Below are 22,861 nucleotides of genomic sequence, written 5' to 3' on the forward strand. Positions count from 1 at the left end.
AACTAATGTCTCACTGTACCTCAGCCCTTTCCTCTTTTTTTCAGTACAGACCTTTTTCCACTTCTCAATGTCTTTTTCTTTGATGTTGTCATATCAGAGTTCATTCACAACCACATCCTCCATTCATGTGATGCTGCATTCTGTCTGCCCCAGTGACAGATAAAGTTCTCAAGAGTTAGAGATATCATTTTCCTATTTGGGGATGTAAACTGTTTAACCTTTAAATAATATATATTTTCCCATGGCTATCTTTCTATGCTTGTCTTGTGTCCTGTGATTGTAAATTAAAATTTCTGTTTAGTTCTGTTTTTTTTTCAATAGAAATGATTAAAAGTCACTTATTTCATTGAAGCTTCATTGCCTTCCCTGTAAGAAAAATGCTGAATCTCTCTGGGTAGTTAATTCTTGATTATAACTCCAGGTCCTTTGCTTTCTGGAATATTGTTTTCCAGGCCTCTGATCTTTTATTATAGACACTGCCAGATCCTGGGTAATTCTTGTTTCTTGATATTTCAATTGTTTTTCTCTGGCAGCTTGAAGTAGTTTTCCTTTAGATTTTCACAACAGTGTTCCTGGGGGTTTATGGTATATAATCATGAGAGAATACTATTGAGACATATGAAATAATAAGGATAATTTCAGAAAAAGAAATACTTACATAAATTAATGTAAACTTTAGTGAGCAAATCTATAATGATGATCAACTATGAACAACATAAGTACTTTGCTCAAATAATGACTCAAAACAATTCCAGAATACTCCCTTGAAAAAATTCTATCTATCTCCAGAGTGGAAACTCATGAACTCTAAATATATATTGAATTATATTTTTCAAACTTTAATTGGTTGTTTTCTTTTGAAAAATGCCTTATATGGAAATGTTTTGTAGCACTTCACATACATAACTGGTATAACACTATTTGCCTTCTCCACGGTTTAGAGAAGAATAGGAAGGAGAGAGAGAACTGAAAATTCCTTACTTTTGGGATTTATGTTTAGTAGTGGTATGTTAGGTAAAAGGATATGTATGAATTAATAGTCCTTTGGATATAGGTCATATGTTTTGATTATTTATGATTTGGAGCATGGCTCATGTTTTATAAATTTGGCTCCGTTTCATATATATTTGAGATATGAGGTCTTCATCAGAGAACCTTGCTTCAAATTCTTTTTAAAAGTTACTATTGCTATTTCTCCTCATTTATTCTTACAGTTTTAATCCCAGCTCTATTGCTCTGTAGAATGCCATATTCCAAGTCCTCTGATCCTTTAATATGGGAGCTGTAATTTTCTTGTGTTATCCTGACTGTGGCTCCACTACACTTGCATTGTTTCTTTCTGGATGCTTGTATTATTTTCTCCTTGACCTGGGAGTTTTCAGAATTTGGCTATAATATTTCTGAGAGTTTTGATTTGGGATTTTTTCAGGAGGTGATTGGTGGATTCTTCCAATTTTTATTTTACCCTCTGATTCTAGAATATCAGGATAGTTTTCCTTGATAATTTCTTGAAAGATGATGTCCAGACTCTTTTTTTGACGATGACTTTGTGGTAGATCAATAATTTTTGAATTATCTTTCCTGGATCTATTTTCCAGGTTAGTTATTTTTCCATTGAGATATTTCACATTTTTTCTGTTTTTTAAAATTTGTTTTGCTTTATTGTATCTTGATTTCTCATAAAGTCACTGGTTTCTACTTTTTCATTTCTAATTTTTGAGGAATTATTTTCTTTAGTGACCTTTTGTGAATCTTCTTTCCAAACTGACCATTGCTTTTTAATGCTTTCTTCTCATAAGGTTTTTGTATTTCTTTTTGAACCACTCTCAATTCTTTTCCTATTTTTTTGTCTGTTTCTCTCACTTGATTTTCAAAATCCCTTTTGAGATCTTCCATAGCTTGAGCCCAATTCTTATTTTTCTTGGAGGTTTTGGATGTAGGAGCTTTAACTTTTTTATCTTCTTCTGAGTGTGTTTTGATTTTTCCTTGTTACCATAGTAACTTTCTAAGGTCAGAAACTTTTTTGCTGTCTGCTCATTTTCCTAGCCTATTACTCAGCATTTTATTCTTTGTTTTAACTGAACTCTGTTTCCAGGGTTAAGGATGTACTGTCCCAAGTTTCAAAAGTTTTATGCAGCTATTTTCAGAAATCCTTGTAGGGACCTGACCACAAGTACACTTTTCTGCCCTGAGACTGTTAGGAGGGGCCCCACTCCACTGTAGCTGTGAGATCCAGTGGGCAAGAGCAAAAGAATGCTTCTAATAAAGAGATTTAGCTTTAGGAAGCTGCTACTGCCACTGCTGTCCACACTTATTTCTGATATGCTAGTTTCCCAGTGCCCTCTCACCTTACTGACAAACCATTCATGCTGACTTTTCAACTCATTTTTGGTGGCTCTCAGCTTAGAGCTCTAGAAATAATAATAATAATAATAATAATAATAATAATAATAATAATAATAATACAATGCTTCCACTGATTCCACTGATTCAGAGGTTCTGCTTTGCTGGAACCCGGGCTAGACCTGGACTCTTACCATGAAGCCATAGATTTTTTCTGCTGACCTCCCAAGCCATTTTTGGTGTCTCAGGCTGAGAAGTCTGGAAGTCCCCAGTACTACTTTTGATTCAGAGATACCTAAGCCCATTCCTGCTTTACTGATGTGGGGCCAGCTCTGGGACTACATTGGCATGGCCTACACTGGAACTTCATAGTGTATTCCCACCCTAGTATCACAGACCTTTTATGCAAATCTTTTAAATTTTCTTCAGATGGAAAATATTATACATTATCTTTTTGGGTGTTCTGATGCTCTACTTTGCTCATTATTTAAAGGAACTTGGAAGAGTTTGGGGGAAGAGGTTGGGCAAGTTGGCCTTTACCTCGCCATCGTGGTATCATGTGAAAAGAAGTCTTAAGTTTGAGACATTTTTTCCTCCTGTTGAACTCCCATGCTATGAACAAGTCTAACCAACTGAAGAAATATTAATTGCTCATGAATAGGCTAATAGACATTTCCCAATTGGTAAATAGTCAAATAATATGAAGATAATTTTCAGAAGAATAAATAAAAAATCTCTAAAAAATGCCATTACTTATTGTAAAGCAAATTAAGCCAACTCTAAAGTATTACATCACTCCTCAGATTGGCTAACATGACAGAAAATAAATGCTGCAGTGGATGTGGAAAGATTGGGAAACTAATTCACTGTTGATAGACTTGTAAGCCATTTAACAATTTCAACCATTCAGGCAAAATATATAGAATTATGTCCAAAGGATTATAAACTTTGTAAAATATCCATTGACCAAAAATTACAATACTAGACTGTATCCAAATAAGATTTTTTTAAAAGGAGAGGATTTATATGTACAAAAATATTTATAGTATCTTTTTGTGGTAAGAAAGATTTGAAATTGAGGGATTGCCTATAGAATAAGTTTCCATATATGATTGTAGTGGAAAATAATTATATTGTAAGAAATGATTAAAGGGATAGTTTAAAGAAAATCTGGAAAAAATATGTGAACTGATGCAAAGTGAAGATAGCAGTAGCAGAAGAATACTATACATAGAAATAGCAATTTTATAATTTTTATAATTATAACCGTGAAAGACAATTCCTTCAATTTACACAATGGATCATTATAATTCAAAAAAACTCATTATGAAAAATGTTCTCCATCTCCAGATAGGGAATTGAAAAACTGAGAGCAGATTGAAGCATAAATCTTTCCGCCCCCCTTTTTTTTTCTTTTCCTTTTTTTTGTCACATAGCTAATATGTGACCAAAGTTTTATATGACTTCATATGTGTAATGAGTATCATACTGCTTGTCTTTTTAATCTTTAAAATAGTCATGTTATATCATAGAAAATGAATAAAAAGTATCAAGAATTATTAAATATTTTGTTTGTCTTTTCTTTAAAAATCTGGTTCAGTAACTATTGGTATAAAATATTTGAAAAAGGAAACGTATTAGTATAAAACTATATCAACTTCTCAAAGAACTAGGTAAATGAGTTAGTTTCTGAGAGATTAAATGAATTCCTCAAAATCACAGTTACTATGTTTCATCAGAATTACATGAACCTAGCTCTTTCTGTTTATCCATTTCCCTACTGAATATACCACACTATTTCTTTATAAATTAAATGAGCAAAAACATGAATTAAAAAGTAATTCTTTTTTCAATCATTTAATGAGATTCAATTGTAGACACAGTGTACAGAGTGCTTATTTGAAGAACTTGTTTCAGATTCTGCTTCTGACACTTACTAGTTGTGTGACTATGATACCATTTATCTCTAAATGCCTTCAATGCATTAAGAGATCTGTAGTAATCATCTGTATTAATGAAGTCATTGGTGGATTGCAATCTATATGAGGGGCTAATTCCCACATCAGGTATTTCCCATATTGAAAAAAAGTAACAGTTCCTTAACATAATGAAATTCTTGAGACCTCCAAAAACATAAAATATTATTATAATTGATTATCATTAAGGCCATCATTAAATAACCCCAATGCCTAAATCATGTTACTATGATTTAAAAAAAATTAAATGAAGAAGTGCAACCTGAGTAATAGACCCTCTGCTACTAAGATTAAAAAATAAATGTAGGAAGAACTTTGATTTTCTTGTTCCAAATTGATCACAGAGACTCGTTAGAAAGAATTGAAGCATTATTCTATCTTTGGGAAGAGAGAAGTATGAGAAAAAAGTTATTAGCATTTTTTCACATCTAAGATAAAAATCTCTTTAGAAAAGGTTGGTACTAGAGGTGAGCCAAAGATCTCTACAGAGCTCACATAATTCTGGCATTAAAAGTAATCTCAGGTACCCCTGCTGACTCTAAATTCTGAGATCAACATCTCTTTTTCATTCTCAGCTTAAGGTGTTAAATCAAGTCTATATAGTTGCACATTCCCAAGTTAATCATAATAAATGATAAAAAAATATTATTAGATTTTGCTTTAAGTACTTGGATAACTTATAGAAAAATGGGTTTGGTGCCAGAGTTACTCAGATGTATTCACAATTTATCATATGCTAAATGAAAAGCTGACATACAGTATAACAGGGGTCACTTTGGCTGGGAAATTCCAAATGAACAACTTAAAATCTTTACATATCAACTTTCACTGACATAACAGTATATGGTCAGATACAATGCCACATTCAGCAAATAATTGTTGCCTTTTCATGAACTGTGACAGTGCCCAAGAAATCACCCCTTTTGAGATAATTACTTTTTAAAAAAGAGGGATTATGATCTTTATTTAATTTTGATGTTGTTATTCTACCTTTGTCCTAGAGAAACATTTTTCAAGTTCCTAGAAATACAATGCATAAGATGTTATTCAGATTGGCACAGGAGAGAGAAATTTGTGAGCTTAAGCTGTCAAGATTATGTCAAATAGGTATGCACACATATATCTATACACATACACACAGATGAACACACAAAAGAATGTGATTGACATTTTTGTATTTGTAGTTCAGAGGGACACTTCTTTCCTTTCAGCCACTAGAGAAACTAGGACATTTGTAAACTGAACTTGAGTTTTTACAAAGGCACACACAGTTTGTTGAAATAGCAGCCTGAGAAGAAGTATCAGAAACAAAAAAACTTAACAGCAGCAGAAGCTGCAGTGGGGAAAGAGTGTCCCTTGTCCTGTCAGGTTTTAACAAGTTAAGCTGGAAAGAATTCATGACTCAGGGCCCCAGTAGGCATCTTGAAACAGAGAACTCAGATTGAACCTGCTGGCTGTAGTCACCTCTTCAAGGTCTGAAAGAAATTCCAAAAGTTCTACTTGTTTCCCAATTTTTCCTCCCCATGGCTATTAAATAACAGATACTTTGGCAAAAAAAAAATTATTGCTTCTTTTATCTGAGTTTCTTGTATTCTGATTTTGCTTCAGATATAAAGAAGAGAAGTTTAGCTGGAAATGAAAAGAAAAAAAGTAATTTAGGGTTAAATCTATGGCCAAATGTAAGGAATATTCATAACCTAAGGTTATGAAATATTGTTATTGAATTAATAACTTTTAGCCTCATATAAAGTCCTTAAAATAATATTGTGTAGACCTGAAGGCCATTATATTAATCCTAGGCTAAAAGCAAGGTAAATGTTATAACAGAGTATAACTGATCCGATTTCTAAAGAGGAACAGACCAGAGAGAATAAGACAAAGGAGAAATAGCTTATACCCCAAGTCACCCTCAAAGCACTAATGGTTGAGACTTGGAAAGATTTAGCTCTATTCATTCAAGATGGGAAAAGGGAATATAAAGTACTGAATAACTTCCACAGTAATATTCCTCAGTGTTTTTCATACAAACCCAAAAACATAGAGAAGATAAAACTAATAAACTGATCTTTCACATCACATGAACATATATGGTTACTGGTGACCAGAAATTCACACAAAAAGAGACAAAACATGAACTTTTATATCTAAAGGGTAATGAGCATATATGACCCAATCCCATTGTATTTTTTAATAGATAGCGCAAATAGCATTTTTTGTATCCTAACATTTCTTTGATCTTATTCATTTTGGAAAGTCTCCTTAGTATTAAGGTATCATATTCAAATGTCTTTGATAGAGACGATAAGCCAAAAATATACCAATAATAGCAGAATATAATTTGGCATTGTGTGTGACTGTAGGTATAGTTGGATGTTTTGGGGAAAACACCTGGGTTCAGATGATTTTTGTGCCAGAAGCTCATCTGTAGTCATCATCCAAAGAGTAATTACATATCTCATGATTACTTTTTATTTACATACACATCAAACTGATGGAATGAGGTTTACATTTGCTTTTCTTTGTTTCCATGTGAATAAAATTTCCTTTCCAAATTAAATAACTAATTTATTAAACTGAAACATCAAGTATTTATTAGAAAATTGGTGGATAATTTTAAGTATATTTTTTACATAAATCTGCATCCAAGGCCTTGAGTAACTTTGTGCGACTGTGCACCATTAATTTCTTCAGAGTGACATTCTGATATGAGCTGAACAGATGGAATTGCAAGATTGTTCTAGCAAATTTATCATAAAAAATGCATCCAACACCTGTGTAATTTGCCTAATCATTTTCCTAATAAGCTCCCACCATTAATTATGCACGATTTCCACAATGCAATCAAGATAAAAGTAAATCTGATGACTTAATACCCTTCAAAATAATTGGTTCACCCAACACAAGGCCTTCTTTGCTTTCCATAGCCATTTCAGTTAATTAGAAAAAGGGTGCACCCTGTAGGAGTCAGCAGAATGGAGGCTGATCTCATGGTGGGCGGTAAGCCTGCTGTGTTTTTGGGCAGGAGTCAAGGATTTTAACTCATGAAAGAAAAGAATAAAATTTTGCCCTCTCCCTTCTTTTTTTATTTCCTGTCTTTCTCCTCCCCTGCTCCCACCTTTCTTTCTGCCTCCCCCTCCCTACCCAAGTAGCAAACAGATGTGATTAGTGTTCTTTAGCCATCAGAAAACTGACTGCAGGACTCTGCAGGTCTAATGAGAATCAACTTTTCTGAAGCTGCTGTCTTGTGGTGCAGCCCACCTGTCACATCATTAGGTGCAGCATGTGCCTTGAATTCACTTTGCTAAATGAGATTTACAGGCCCCACTGAAACCCATCCTACAGCATCCCTACTTCAATTAGCTAAAGATTAATTGTCTGCGAAAGGGAATGAAAGTTTTACTTCAACTGACCTGAAAAAAGGCAAAAAAAAAAAAAAAAAAAAAGTACGGTTCAGGTATTCCACATAGGCCTCAGGCAGTGTGAAAAAACGTGATAATTTAAAGGTGCTGCAAATTTCCTACACCTCGACTGGATGAATGAAATTAACTAGCACTAAAAGCTGTCAAATTAAAGGTTGACTTCCAGATATTAGCACCTTAAATGTCACTGAATATTCTCTCTTTTTTCCCTCTGCTTTTTTTTTTTTTTTTTTGGCAAACATTCACGTCAGCACACCTGCACACATGCACACAAACATTATCTTACTGCTGTTCTTGTTAACTGCTTGTTCGTGCCTGGCCTGGAGTTCCTTGCTATAAATCTTTGATGTAACCATGGCTACAGAACAACTAGCAATTACAAAATTTCCTCCATTTTTAATGTTATGCTAATTATGTTTGAATATGTTTTAATGGTGAAAATGAGTTAGGAGGTGAAGAAATCTCCTGGAAGAAGAGCTAAGAGAGGGAAATCTTTTTTCCTCCACCTGCTACAACTATCACTACTGCAGTCAGAAAGATATGACCCTAAAGTTGAAGTATTGTGAAGAGCTAAAATGCTGGAATTCATAAACTTTCTTGCAACATAGACAGTTAAAATGCTTTATACATGTTCATGAAGAGCTTAAACACTAAGAAACCCTCTCAGCCTCAATTTTGTTATGTATAAAATGAAAAGAGTGGGCTCAATGATACCTGAGGACTCTTTTAGCTCTGTAACTCTACAAGTTTTTGACAGTGGATGATCCTTAATGCCTTAAAAGATAATAACTACAAGTTAATTGAGTGAGAGAGAATTGATGAGCAGATAATAATCTGTAATGCCACAGAATAATCTCTTCAAAATGCTTTTTCCTATTCCAGTATCTCTGATAAAAAGTCCTCAGAATGTATCTTTATGTTCATTCCTATCATCCTGGTGAAGAAGAAAAGAGTAAATAGAATACATTTATCATAAGTGATAAAAAAGTAAGTTGATTCTCAGAAGATGAAGTGATAATTTTCACAGAAGAAATAAAGGGCTCAAGAAATTAAGCAAATAGGGAACATTGCTTAAATTTCCTCTACATCCCTCTTTCATACATACTCCCAAATACTGTTCTCTTCTTTCCTGTTTTGGTGGGAAATTTTTTATCTTGATGGGAGAGGGTGAATGGACCCTTCAGTTTTTTTTTTTTTTTTACTCAGCAGTTTCTTTTCAGTTTAGAAAGCAAGTTCAGAGATCTGGAAGTGGAAAAAGCAGGATCTAGGAATGATGATGAGACGATTTATTTTTGCAGTGAGAACTGATCCCAAACATATCCTGGGGTGTCACTGTGCAAATAGAAGGAAGGCAGAAGAAACAGCTCTTGGCTCCTAGTCTCTTTTGTTTTCTTCCGAGGGTGACTTTAATTCTTGTCAGGAGCAGAAGCGAGGGATTAGAGTCAGAAGCTTGGGTATTCTTCTCTCCTCAGAGGTATAAGTCATTTTTACTAAAATGTCTTTCTGTTGAATTTAAAAATATTATTCTTTGGAGGTGATTTTTTTTCAGGTTCAAGCTAACTTTTAATTGATGCTTCATTAATTGAGGAGAGGAAAGAAGGACCCAGGGTTTATATCCAAACCTTGACTCCATTTTTACCAAATACAAATCCCACAGTGAACATATTAAACTTTTATCAAAGAAACCCATTTACCTAATTAAATAGGAAAACAGATCAGAAAAAAAACAATAGAAAGTGAAGGAGCTCTCTTACTAGATGTGAAATAACTTGTCTCAAACAAGAGAGAGAATTGAAGAACTCAACTAAAGGGAAATTTCCTGGTCTCTTATATGGTAAGCTGAAAATAGGAATTTGGTAGAGACTTCCAGCTCCTCTAGTGTTGGATTTTTCAGTTATATTTTTTTCCTTCAGAAACCTGAAGTGGGATTGACATCATTCATCTTCTCTCTTGATGTTGATAGCTATAAGCACCTAAAGAGACTTGAAGAAATTTGAAAATACTTGGAGATGAAGACAACTGATGAGCTTGAAGATATTGAAGAACTTGAGGAGACTCAAAGATGCTGAAGAGTTTGAAAAGACTAGAAGAGAAAAGAATTTCTTCTCCCTCCAACTCTGGCCAACACTGCCCCACCTCTCAGGCCCAGGCCATTGATCTGGGAGAGATCTCATGAGGAGAGGATGCTCTACCAATGGCCTTTGATACTTGGATTACTTTTGTTATCAATATTAGGTTCATTGACCCTACAAGTTTTTCAAGTATTAGAAAATTATTTGAGCTTCAGAAAGAGTCAAGAAAATTTGAGTTTAAATGGAAGGGAAAATTAAAAGTATTATAACCTTTTCAATTAAAAAATATGAAAGTTAACAAATCTCGCAGCAAATATTTCTGCAGGATGGAGTAGTCCTTTGTCTTCTCTTATTTGTATTCACATAGCAATTCAATTTCATATATTTGGAAGAACAGTTGTCTACAAATACAAACAATATATTAAAATAATATATTAGGATGTGGAAAATATTTAATGATAAAAATAATCATGCTTGGTCACTTTACCATAGTGAAAATTCAGTTTGGTCCTAAAAATTAAGGATGATGATGATGATGATAATGATGGTGATGATGAGGATGATGACATGGTGCTAAATATTTCATGATTATAGCATTGGACTGAATATTTGTGAGGAGGATACACTGCCTTGTTTTTGTGACTTCTTCAAATAATAATGAAGTACATAGTTGTTACCTAACTAATGTTCATTTGGCCAGTATTATCCTTACATTAAAATAATGTAGCATGGTATTAATTAGGAACCCTGAAGAAGTACATAAATAGTAGGACAAACTCATTTTTCCTAAATCTACTCTTTGGTAAACCTAAAGACACAAGTTTCTGGGATGAGAACTCAATATTTGCCAAAAACTATTGGATAAACAGGAAAATACTATGCTAGAAATTAGTCATTGATTAACATATATACTACATATCAAGATAATGGCAAAATGAGTACATGATTTTGACATAAAGGATAATACTATAGGCAAATTTGAAGAGCAAGGGGTAGTTAACCTCTCATGTCCATGTAGAAGGGAAAAAAAATTTGACCAAACAGGAGATAGAGAACATTATGAAATTCAAGATGGATAATTTTGATTACATTAAATGGAAACATTTTCAACAAATAAAACCAATGATATATGGATTAGAAAAGAAGCAGAAAGATAGGAAATAATTTTACAGCCAGTGTTTCTGATACAGTTTTCATTTATAAAATACATAAAGAAATTATAAGAATATAAGTCATTCTCCAATTGTTAAATGGTCAAAGTACATGAAGAGGCTGTTTTTAGATCTCTAATATAGTCATATATATATATATATATATGTATATATATACATATATAATCTATAGTCATATAAAAAATTCTCTAAATCAATATTGATTGGAGAAATTAAAATGAAAATAGCACTTGGGTACCACCTCACTCCTATCAAATTGGCTAATATGAAAGAAATGGAAAATAATTGGAGAAAAACTGGAACACTAATGCATTTTTACTGCAGTTGGGATGTGATTCAACCCTTCTGGAGAGCAATTTGGAACTATACCCTAGAACTGTGCATACTACTTTTAGGTTAGTATCCCAAAGAGATCATTGAAAAATGGAAAAGGATCCTTATGTACAAAAATGTTTATAGCTTCCCTCTTTGTGGTGGCAAAGAATTGAAAATCAAAGGAATGCCCACAAACTGGAAAATGGTTGAATATGCATATGAATGTAATGGAATATTCTTGTTTTATAAGAACTGATGGAACAGGCTGATTTCAGAAAGTCTTGGGAATACTTACATGAACTGATGGTGAATGAAGTGAGTAGAACCAGAATATTTTACACTGTAATAGCAACATTGCTAGGAATAAAGTGGTCAATGATCAACTTAGATTATTACATTGCTGAGGAGAGCAAAGTCTATCAAAGACAATTCCAAAAGATTCATGATGGAAAATATTATCCATATCCAGAGAAAGAACTATGGAGTGTAAATGTAGATTGAAGCATACTATTTTCACTTTGTTGTTGTTGTTTTTTTTTCTTTCTCATGGTTTTCCCCTTTTAGTCTTATTCTTTTTTTCACAACCTGACTAGTAGAAACATGTTTAATATGATATATATGTATATATATATGTATATATTCAATTTGAATATTTTATATTTTTGTAAGTATTCTTCTTCAGTTTCTTTTGTTTTTATTTTCCAGTTAACATATAAATCTGCATAGTATGTTCTAATTATCTTTTTATTTCATCTAATTTTCCTGTGATTTCAACTTCCTCATTTCTAGTTTTGAGTTCTACTCTTTTTAATCAGGTATGTTAAGGATTCACCAATTTTAGTACTCTTTTCAAAATCCACATTTTAGTTTTTTTCATTATTCCTATTTTTCCAATCTATTTCTCCTCTATTTTCATATCTTCTTATTGCTTTTTAATGTTTATTTGTTCATAATTTCATTTCAATGCACATGCAGTTCATTAATCCTTTCTTTTCCTATTTTGTTAATTTGTATTTGTAAAGATATGATTTTTTCCCCTGAAGTATATCCAAAAAATGTTGTTGTATTGTTTTATCATCATTATTTTATTTTATACATTGGTTAATCATGTCTATGATTTGTTCTTTGACTTACTCATTATTTAAAATTTCATTGTTAAGTCTCTACTTGAGTTTGTATCCTTTGTCTGTGGTCCCTAAATAAATTTCTATTCTTATTAAAACTGTATTAAATATTTCTCTCTTTCATCATTCATTTGCAATGTCTGTGCCCTAGTACACTGTTAAGTCTGTGCAATACTAAGAAATATCTATGTATGTATGTATGTATCTATGTATCTATCATCTACTTATCTGTCTATTCTTTTGCTGTCCCACTTAGAACATATCATAAGTATCATAAAGGCAAATAGTTGGTTCAGAAGATAAAGTGGTGGGACTGGAGTCAGTAAGACTCATTTTCTTCAGCTAAATCTGACTTCCGACAATATCTATCTGTGTGATCCTGGTCAAGTCACTTAGCCCTTTTGCCTTGTTTCCCTCATCTACAAAATGAACTGGTAAAGGCAAGGACAAACTACTCTAGTTTCTTTTCCAAGAAAACCCTAAATAAGGTCATGAAAAGTCATACATGGCTGAGAAACAACAAATGGATATTTTATTCTAATTTCTCCAGGAATTTGTTTAATTCCATTTTTCCCTTTTCATAATCTTTCTGCTAGTTGTCAATACCTGAGAGAAATTACCTGTCACATAGTTTTATTGTGTATGCCTTCTTAGAGCTTAATTAATATTTCCTTTATGAATAAGTACACTAAAGGCATTTGGACATATGTTTATTACTGATAATAGTTTTTTTTTATGCTTCTTTGTGACATAATAGAGTTTTCTTATTTATCCCTTTTTATTTTTAAAATGTTTTTGATATTTTTGATAACATGTTGTCATCTCTTGCTTTATTTTTCAAATTCACTTGATGCATAGTAATTTTCCCCCATCCCCTTAGCTTTATTTTATGTATATCTTTGTTTTTTTAAAGTTTCTATAAACAACAGATTGTAGGGTTTTGTTTTCCTATCCAATCTGTCACTCTTTTTTGTTTTATTGGATTGTTTAATCCATTCATATTTAAAATTATAAGTTAGATTTATATTTCTTTCCATCTGTCTCTAAAATTGAGATTTTTTTTCAAGTTATATTTTTCCTCTTCTTCTGAAAAGTCAGTATTATGTTCTTACATTTGCTTTATTTAATCTTTCCTTAAAACTATCACTGTTCCCACTGGTTCTTATCCTTTCATTCCTGATCTTCTCTTATGAATTTATTTATTATTTTGTCACCATTGCTTTATTTGTTTATTATATTTGCTCTTTCTCTTTTTTTTTTCTCTCAAGGGGAAATCAAATAAATTTCCCCTTCTCTTCCTTCTCTTTATTCAATAATACTCATTAGTTTTCATTTCATCTTTCCTTAAAACTATCACTGTTCCCACTGGTTCTTATCCTTTCATTCCTGATCTTCTCTTATGAATTTATTTATTATTTTGTCACCATTGCTTTATTTGTTTATATATTTGCTCTTTCTCTTTTTTTTTTCTCTCAAGGGGAAATCAAATAAATTTCCCCTTCTCTTCCTTCTCTTTATTCAATAATACTCATTAGTTTTCATTTCATTTCTGTGCTCCTTTCAAAAAAATAGTTATAATTATTTTTGTTCTTGTTGTCATATTTTTTACTTTCTTCTTTATTCATGTTCTATTTCTGTATTCTTTAAACATTTATTCTCTGATTCATGACCTCTATATAACTATCCAGTCTCTCCCTTTTCTTTCTATTCTTTATAGAACAAAAGTTTTTCCAAGGTATCCATTCTATGCTCCTCCCTTTAGGTACTTTTCTTTATTGACTTGTAGATTGAAACCCATGAATTAACCTTTTTCAAAATACCTCACTTCTAGAACATTACCAATTATTGTGAGAATCAGAGAGGACACTGCCTCATAGTAGAGTTCCCTTATAATTTTATTAAACTCTTCTTAAACTATTTTTCCCCTACATTTGCCTGGAAATCTCCCTATGACATGTTCTCCCACTGCTCTAGTTTCCCATTTCCCCCATCATCCCCAAAAAGGCTTTCAAGTTCCTCCTCCCAGGACAAGTAGACTTTTGAAGCACCAAACTGTTGAGGTGTAGACCACATGTTGAGGTCTACATTTGGGGTACCTAAATGAAATGTATGGTTTAGTTAAGGTCTAGTGGCAGGTTTGGGGTACAGAGAGTCAAACAGAGTTCCCCTGCAACCCCCTTGGATTCGGCGCAAGGATACGGCGGTATATGAGGTCTAGTAGCGGTGCGGAATTCCCAATAAAAGCATTTATTGGCCCAGAGAGCTAGATTAATAAAAGAGCTTTATTACTGAGTTTAGAAGTAGGAGATAGGTGAAGGTAGAGATAAGGAAGGCACTGGACAGAGGGTCCAGTGGACAGAGGGTGCTCACATGGCGACCATGTTTGGAATCTCTGCAAAGAGGGGTTCCCAGTGTGGTCCTTTTAAGTCGGAGACTTAGCTCTAGGGGATTTGGGGTGTAGCCCCAAAGTTGGCTCAGATCCGGGTGGGGCTGGGATAGGTCCGGATCTTCTATTGGAATTCAAAGGGACCAGGATTTGTGAATCAGAGGGTAATTTACATTAGCTAGGGGGGGTTGGGAATCAAAGATTGGAATCTTTCCCGCATCAAAACTCCTAGACATCCTTCAGTGTAAAATCTTAATCTGTCTTTACCCTAAAAGCATTTCACAGTGGAATCCCTTTCTACTTCCAAATTAAGGCTTCTTTCCTTTCCCCACTTTGTCAATCCTTCTCTCTCTCCTCTTCACACAAACTCCTATAGACTGTTCTCTTTCTGGGGCTACAGAAGTCATCTTTTTCCTCATTGCTTGCCTCTCTTTTCTCACTCTCCTTTCAGTCCCCCTTACTCTGTTGGCCTTCCCCTTTTATATGGTAATGTAGTCTCATAAAAGAAGCATTCATCTACAAGTAGACTAGTTTGGATTTGTAATCACATCTGTTTACTTCATTATTCCTCTTCCAGATTTCTACCTTCATCCATCTCCTTGAGCACTATTTCTTCTATTGAAACTTTGTTGGTGTTTAAACACTTGTCTATTGCCTTTATTCACTCCTATATTTTTGTTAGGGATATTGAAGGAGAAAAATGTCCCTTCAGCTTTGTTTGTTTTTAATTGTTTTGTTACACTAGACTATATCTGTTGCAATTTGGAAAATATTATTCTCTTCCCAAACTCTTCTTTTTCTAGAAAGTATAGAATAGTTATGTATTACTCTAAAGACCTTCTTTTTGTAGTTAAAGATCTTTTTTTCCCCCTAATGGCTAATATAACTTTTTGTTTTTGTTTTTCGATTGAATTTATAAATTTAACCACTATATGTCTTGAATTTTGCTGAAAGTGAATGATATTAAATAAGTTAGGAAAAATAGACTGAGGCCATATAATATAAGTCAATAAGTGTCAACTTGAAGAGTTTGCTTTTATCTTAAAAGAAGACAGGAGTCACCAAAAATCTTCCTGTAGAAAATGGCCTGGTTACTGTAAATTGAATCTGAGGGAGTATAAAAAGTTGAAGATTGCTCCAGCTTCTAACATAAACTGTCTCCATGAACTATTACACTGTGCCAACTTCAATTTCTTTAGTTTTTGTACAGAAGCCTTTTCCCTCCTCAAGATTTTTCAATTATCCAATCATTTAGTTTGAACAGTATTTATTTATAGCATTAAATTATAAATAATCTTAGCTAAATCATGCTCTTTCTTATTCATGATCTTTATGGTTTTTACATAAACTCTTTTCTTTATGAAAATCATGTTAAATTGGAATTTTAATGGCAAAATAACTTATTCAATTTACATCAAGAACAAATAATTAATAGCGTTATCTCTCTATTTTTGCTAAGGCAATTGGGGATAAGTGACTTGTCCAGTGTCACACAGATGGGAAGTGTTAAGTGTCTGAGGTCAAATTTGAACTCAGGTCTTCCTAACCTAGGGGCTGTTGCTCTATCCACTGTACCACCTAGCTGTCCCAAACAGTGTTATTTTTTAAAAGTAACATGACTAATGTTTATTATGAATATCTTTCAAGCCTCCATTTCCCATCACTCTTTCTCTGCTCCTTTTCTTCTCCTCCTTTCTTTTTTCTTCCTCTTCCCATCCTCATTTAGCTTTTTCCTTTCAAAAAGTTTTTCTCTCTTCCTCCTCCTCCTTCTTTTTCTTCTTCTTTCTTTTTATTTTTCCTTCCTTTTTTCTTTCTTTTTTCCTTTCTCTGAAATAGGATGTAGTACTAAGATTGACCCCTGACTGGAGAAGAAAGTGTTTCGAAGTATTAATTCCCTTTATAAGAACCTATTATAGGGTTTTATCACACTCTCCCATCTGCAAATCAGAATTGGCTTACTTCTCCTTTTATTCATTTTCCACTCCATAAATCCTCTGAAGTCCCACAGTCTAAGGTAAGAGATGGGTCAGTGGAGACAACCTTTTTTCCTCTTAAACTCATCTAGCTAATGTGTTTCCAGATCCTCATTGCCCCCTCTCTCTTCCACTGACACCTTGACGATTGTGTTTTTGTCTGTTCTCTCAACCCCTAAGATGTTCATTTATTAATACATGTGTAAGGTTCCTGTAATTGAGTAAATCAATCAAATCACTTCACTCAGCATAAAGCATGGAAAGTCACTGAGATGCTTTCTGGATGAAATTAAATGATGTCAGACAAGAAGTCTGTTTAAATTGGAATTGACCAAAGAGTATCATTTCATATTTTGAGTGATATATGAAAGTATTGAATTTGCTGGTGTTTGGAGAGTTCTAGTTGAAGGGAAAGAGAGACAGAGAGGCAGAGAGAGACAGAGTCTCAGAGACAGCTAGAGACAGAAAGAGATAGACAGAGAGAAAGGAAGAGAGAAAGAGAAGAAAAGACAGAGACAGAGAGAGACAGACAGACAAACATAGAGAGACAGAAAGAGACAGAGAAAGGGAAACAAGAGAGAAAGGCAGAGACAGAGGGACAAGGGATAAAGGCAGAGATCCACAGAGAAACTACAGACTTAGAGAAAAATCAAAAAAGATATACAGAGAAAAACAGAGAAAGGAAGAGAGATGAAAAGGCAGTAACAGCATTCTGACAAAATACTTGAAGATCAGTTATTTATTGGAGGAGAGACCTTACCTCTGATCTTGGTCCATGTCTGACTACAAGAACCTCACAAATTTTGAGATTCCATATGATTTTGGACTTCTCATCTTACTGATGCCTTGGTGGCACCCTCACCTCTAAAGCTACTTTGGCAAAGCAAAAACAGAATGGATATAGAGGTATTCCCTCTCATCCTTAAAATTTGCACAAAAAGTCCACTTTTTAATATTTTAGTAGCCTCAAAGAAAGAAAAAACAAGTTTTTTTTCTTATTTTAAATAACCTTATCTGCTCCAAAGACAAAAAAAGCACTAATATAAATGCTCAGACTATTCTTGTTAACAATACTTGCTTATTTAACTTATATATGTATATTTTTTTTTATTTTAATGAGGTTGCATGTCAAATGTCCTGTTTATTTCTGATTTCTTGGAAAGGAATGATACAAATTTCTCATTTTACTAATTCATTCTTTAAAATTGATAATTAAGCTCAATTTTGTAAGTTATGTTTTTGACATGCACCCCAATAAGTTATATTAATTTATAATTATATTTATATATTACTGTATGCATATGTCATATTTTATAAAATATATAAAGTAGAAATTATAAAAAAGATGAAAAGTATTCAATTTATTAGTGGTACAGAAACCTCTTTGCTTCGTATTTTTCTGTACAACAAAATTCTTTATTTTTTAAACTAATAACTTTTTAATTATCAAAATACATTCAAAGAGAGTTTTCAACATTTGCTCTTAAAAAATGTTGCATTCCAAACTTTTCTCCCTCCTTTCCCCTCTCTCTCCTCTAGACAGCAAGTAATTCAATATATGTTAAACATGTGCAATCCTTTTATATATATTTCCCCATTCTTCATGTTGCATTATAAAAATCAGATCAAAAAGAAAAAATAAGAAAGAAAAACAAAAAGCAAGCAAACAACAACAAAAAGATGATAAAACTATGCTGTGATACACATTCAATCCCCATAATCCTTTTTCTGGATGCAGGTGGCTCTGTCCATCATAAGACTATTAGAATTGGCCTGAATCACCCTTGTTGAAAAGAGCCATGTGCAACACAATTGGTCATCACACAATCTTGTTGCTTCAAAAATTTTCTCTTGGTTCTACTCAGTTCACTCAGCATCAATTCATGTAAGTCTCTCCAGGCCCTTCTGAAATCATCCTGCTGATCATTTCTTATAGAAAAAAATATTTCATAATATTCATGTGCCATAACTTATTCAGCCACTCCCCAACTGACAGGTATCAACTCAGTTTTCACTTCCTTGACACTACAAAAAGACCTGCTAGAAACATTTTTACACACATGAGTTTTTTTTTCCCTTTTTAATGATCTCTTTGGGATATTATACCAGTAGACATTGCTGGATGAAAGGGTTTCACAGTTTGTTAGTCCTTTGGGTATATTTCCAAATTGCTCTTCAGAATGGTTGGATCAGTTCACAACTTCACCAATAATGTAGTAATGTCCCAGTTATTCTACATTCCTTTCAACATATATAGTGATCTTTTCCTATCATCTTAACCAACATTAGAGGTGTGTAGTGGTACCTCAGTGTTTGACTTAATTTGCATTTCTTTAATCAATAATGATTTAGAACATTTTTCCATATGACCAAAAATGGTTTTAATCTCTTCATCTGAAAATTGTCTGTTCATATCTATTGACCATTTATCAATTGGAGAATGGCTTGCGTTTTTATAAATTTGAGCCATTCTCTCTGTATTTTGGACATGAGGCCTTAATAATAATCCTTGAATATAAGGATTTTCCCCAATTTCTTGCTTCCCTTATAATCTTGTCTGTATTGGTTTTCTTTGTGCAAAAATTTTAGTTTAATATACTCAAAATTATCCATTTTGCATTTCATACTGTATTCTAGTTCTTCTCTGGCCAGTTTCGTTCCTTCTCCATAGATCTGAGAGGTAGACTATCTTATTCTAATTTGCTTGTAGTAAGATATGCTTTTCTGATGAAAATTTATTTCCACTTTTAGGGAGGGGAATATTATATTCCCTTTATTTTGGTGTTCATTTTCATATTTTTCTTTTCCCCTTTAATAAACAAAAAGTAGTTGAATATTTTGGACTGCTGTTCATTGTTACATTGCCTTCAAATTTGTTATGCTATGTTGACATTCTTAAATTTATTTTCTTCAAAAATTTACATTTTATCAATAATATTTTATCTATTAATTCATAGTTGCCATAGTTATAATATTAAAAATTACATAAAACTTGGAAAGAATAGCCATTTTAGGTTTCAGAAACTAAAAATATTTCCATATATTAGAATTATAATACACATTTTATAATGTGAAATTTTATAGCATAAGTGTAAACTCCTATATTTGTGATAAAAAGTAAATTTAAAAAATTATGGTGTTGTTGAAATGGCTATGTAATAATTCATTTTTTAAAAAAATAATTTGAGGGGGATGGAACCAAAATGGTGGAATAAAGCTAGCAAGCTGCTTAAGTCTCCCTGTTTCCCTCAAAAAGCACATGAAACCAAAGCTCTGAATAGAACTCAAGATAGACTGGAAAGAACTTCAACAAAAATTAGTCTCACTGGATAAAAAAGGTGTTAAGCTCAGATCAGACAGACTCTGGGAAAGCTAGTGTGAGGGTCTTAACACAGCAAATCAGCCAGTAAGACCCCGAATACTGACTCAATACAAGAGCAGATCAGTAGGGAAGCCTCCAGCCCAACCTTAGAAGACAAATTCAGGGAAGCCAGGCTATTTCCTGAAAATAGCAGACAAAGCAACCCCCTGCAAACACAAGGACTTTCAGTGCTCAAAGCCAAGGCTCAGAGATGCACAGAAAGCTCAAAACAGTGCTTCCTTTACCCCAGGAGCAGAGTGTAATGATAAAATTTTAAAAAAAGGAAATACCAAAAGAAAAGAAAATGAACAAGAAAGAGAAGAGAAAAGAACCTTGACTGTAGAAAGCTACTATGGTGACAAGGCAGATCAAAACATATGCTCAGATGAGGAAAAAATGTCCACAGAGGAAATTTCAGAAAGAGATATGATTTGGTCTTGAGTCAAAAGAGGCTTCTTGGAAATGCTCATAAAAAATCCTAAAAAGTCAAATAAAAGAGGTAGAAGAAAAAAATGAACAAAAAATGAGAGGTATGCAAGACAGTCAATAGCTTGAAATAGGAAGGAAAAACATTGAAGAAAAAGACTCATTAAAAATAAAATTGCCCAAATGCAAAAAAAAAAAAAAATACTGAAGATAATAACACCTTCAAAAGTAGAATTAACCAAATGCAAAAGAAAGAGGTATAAAAGATATAAAAGTAAATCATATACTAAAAATTAGAATGGGGCTAATGACTCTATAGGATAGCAGGAATCAGTCAAACAAACTAAGAAGAATGAAAAAATAAAATAAAATGTGCAATACCTCATTGGCAAACAGCTAACCTGGAAAACAGATCCAGAAGAGACAATTTAAAACTTATTGGCCTACTTGAATGCCAAGACTAAAAATAGGGCCTGGATAGCATTCTTCAAGAGATCATCAAGGAAAACTTCCCTGATATTCTAGAAATAGAGGGGATAATACTCATTGAAAGAATCCATCAATTACCTTCAGAAAAAAATCCCACAATGTAAACCCCAAGGAACAGAAGTACAATCTTATGGAAAAATTATGGCAACTTCAAGGAGCAAATTACCCAGGATTATCCAGGATCTGGCAGCTTCAACAATAAAAGACTGAAGGACCGAAAGTGCCATATTCTGGAAGTCAAAGGACCTAATATTGAAACCAAGAATTAACTCCCCAGTGAGATTTACCATCCTCTCTCAGGGGAGGTGATGGATCTTTAATGAAGTAAAAGACTTCCAATCAATTCTATTAAAAATATAACTAACCAGAAAATTTAATCTACAAACAGAGGACTCAAAAGAAGTATAGAAAGGTAAAAGGGGGAAATATGTTTTTTAAAAGTTAAACTATTTACTTATCTAGATGGGAAAATGATATGTGTAATTTTTGAGAACTGTGTCTGTTACTGAGGCAGACAGAAGAGGACATTATATACATGGAAGGTGAGGTTGTGAATTGACTTTGATATGATGATATCAAAGTAAAAGACATTAAGGGGGTGAAAGTCAATACTGGAAGAAGAGGAAAGGGAAGGTAAAATGGGACCAATTAGATTAATTAGATGAAGAGGCACAAAAGACTTATTCTAATACAGGGAGGAAAGCGAGGTGAATGAGCATTGCTTGAAGCTTGATCTCCTCAGTTTTGGTTCTAAGAGAAAACAACTTAGTCATTCAGTTGGGTATAGAAAGTTACCTAACTTTATAAAGAAGTAGAAGGAGAAAGAGGAAAGAAAAAGGAAAGGCAGGCTAGAAAGGAGCGGGGCAGAGACACTAGCAAAAAATGGTAAGAGAAGGGAGGAGAATTAAGGTAGTTTTGAAGTGGATTAAAAAAACACTGATAAGGATAGGGTGGAAAGAGAGAACAAAAGTATATGCAGAGATGAAAATAGGATGAAGGGAAACATAGAGCTGGTAATCATAAGTGTGAATGTGAATGGGATGAATTTTCCCATAAATCAGAAGCAAATAGCAGAGTGGATTAAAAAACAGAAACCTACAGTGTATTGTTTACAAGAAACACATTTGATACAGAGAGATACATACAGAGTAAAGGTAAAAAGCTAAAATCTAATTTATTGGGCTTTAACTGGAATAAAAAGCAGGGGTAGCAATTCTGATCTCAGATAAAGCAAAAGTAAAAAAAAATAGATCTTATTGAAAGAGATAAGGAAGGAAAGTACATTTTCATAAAGTAAACAGTAAACAATGAAATAGTAACAATACCAAATGTAAATGCATGATATGGTAGAGCAGCCAAATTCCTAGAGAAAATTTTAAATGAGTTATAGGAAGAAATAGACAACAAAAGTATTCTAGTGGAGGACCTCAAACTTTCCCTCTCAAAACAAGACAAATCTAACCACAAAATAAACAAGAAAAAAACTAGGGAGGTTAATGAAATCCTAGCAAAGGTAGATATGATAGACCATTGGAGAAAATTGAATAGGACTGAAAGGAGTACACCTTTTTCTCAGCAGTACATGGTACATACACAAATACTGAACATATATTAGGGCATAAAAAACTCACAATCAAATGCATAAAGGAAGAAATAGTAAATGTTTTGTGACCTTTTTTGACACACAAAGCAATAAAATTATATTCAATAAAGTGGCAGGGAGGGATAGACTGAAAACCAATTGAAAATTAAATAATTTAATTCTAAAGAATAAGTGGGTCAAACAACAAATCATAGAAACAATC

Source organism: Sarcophilus harrisii, chromosome 5 (assembly GCF_902635505.1).
Source record: "Sarcophilus harrisii chromosome 5, mSarHar1.11, whole genome shotgun sequence".
Lineage (NCBI taxonomy): Eukaryota > Metazoa > Chordata > Mammalia > Dasyuromorphia > Dasyuridae > Sarcophilus > Sarcophilus harrisii.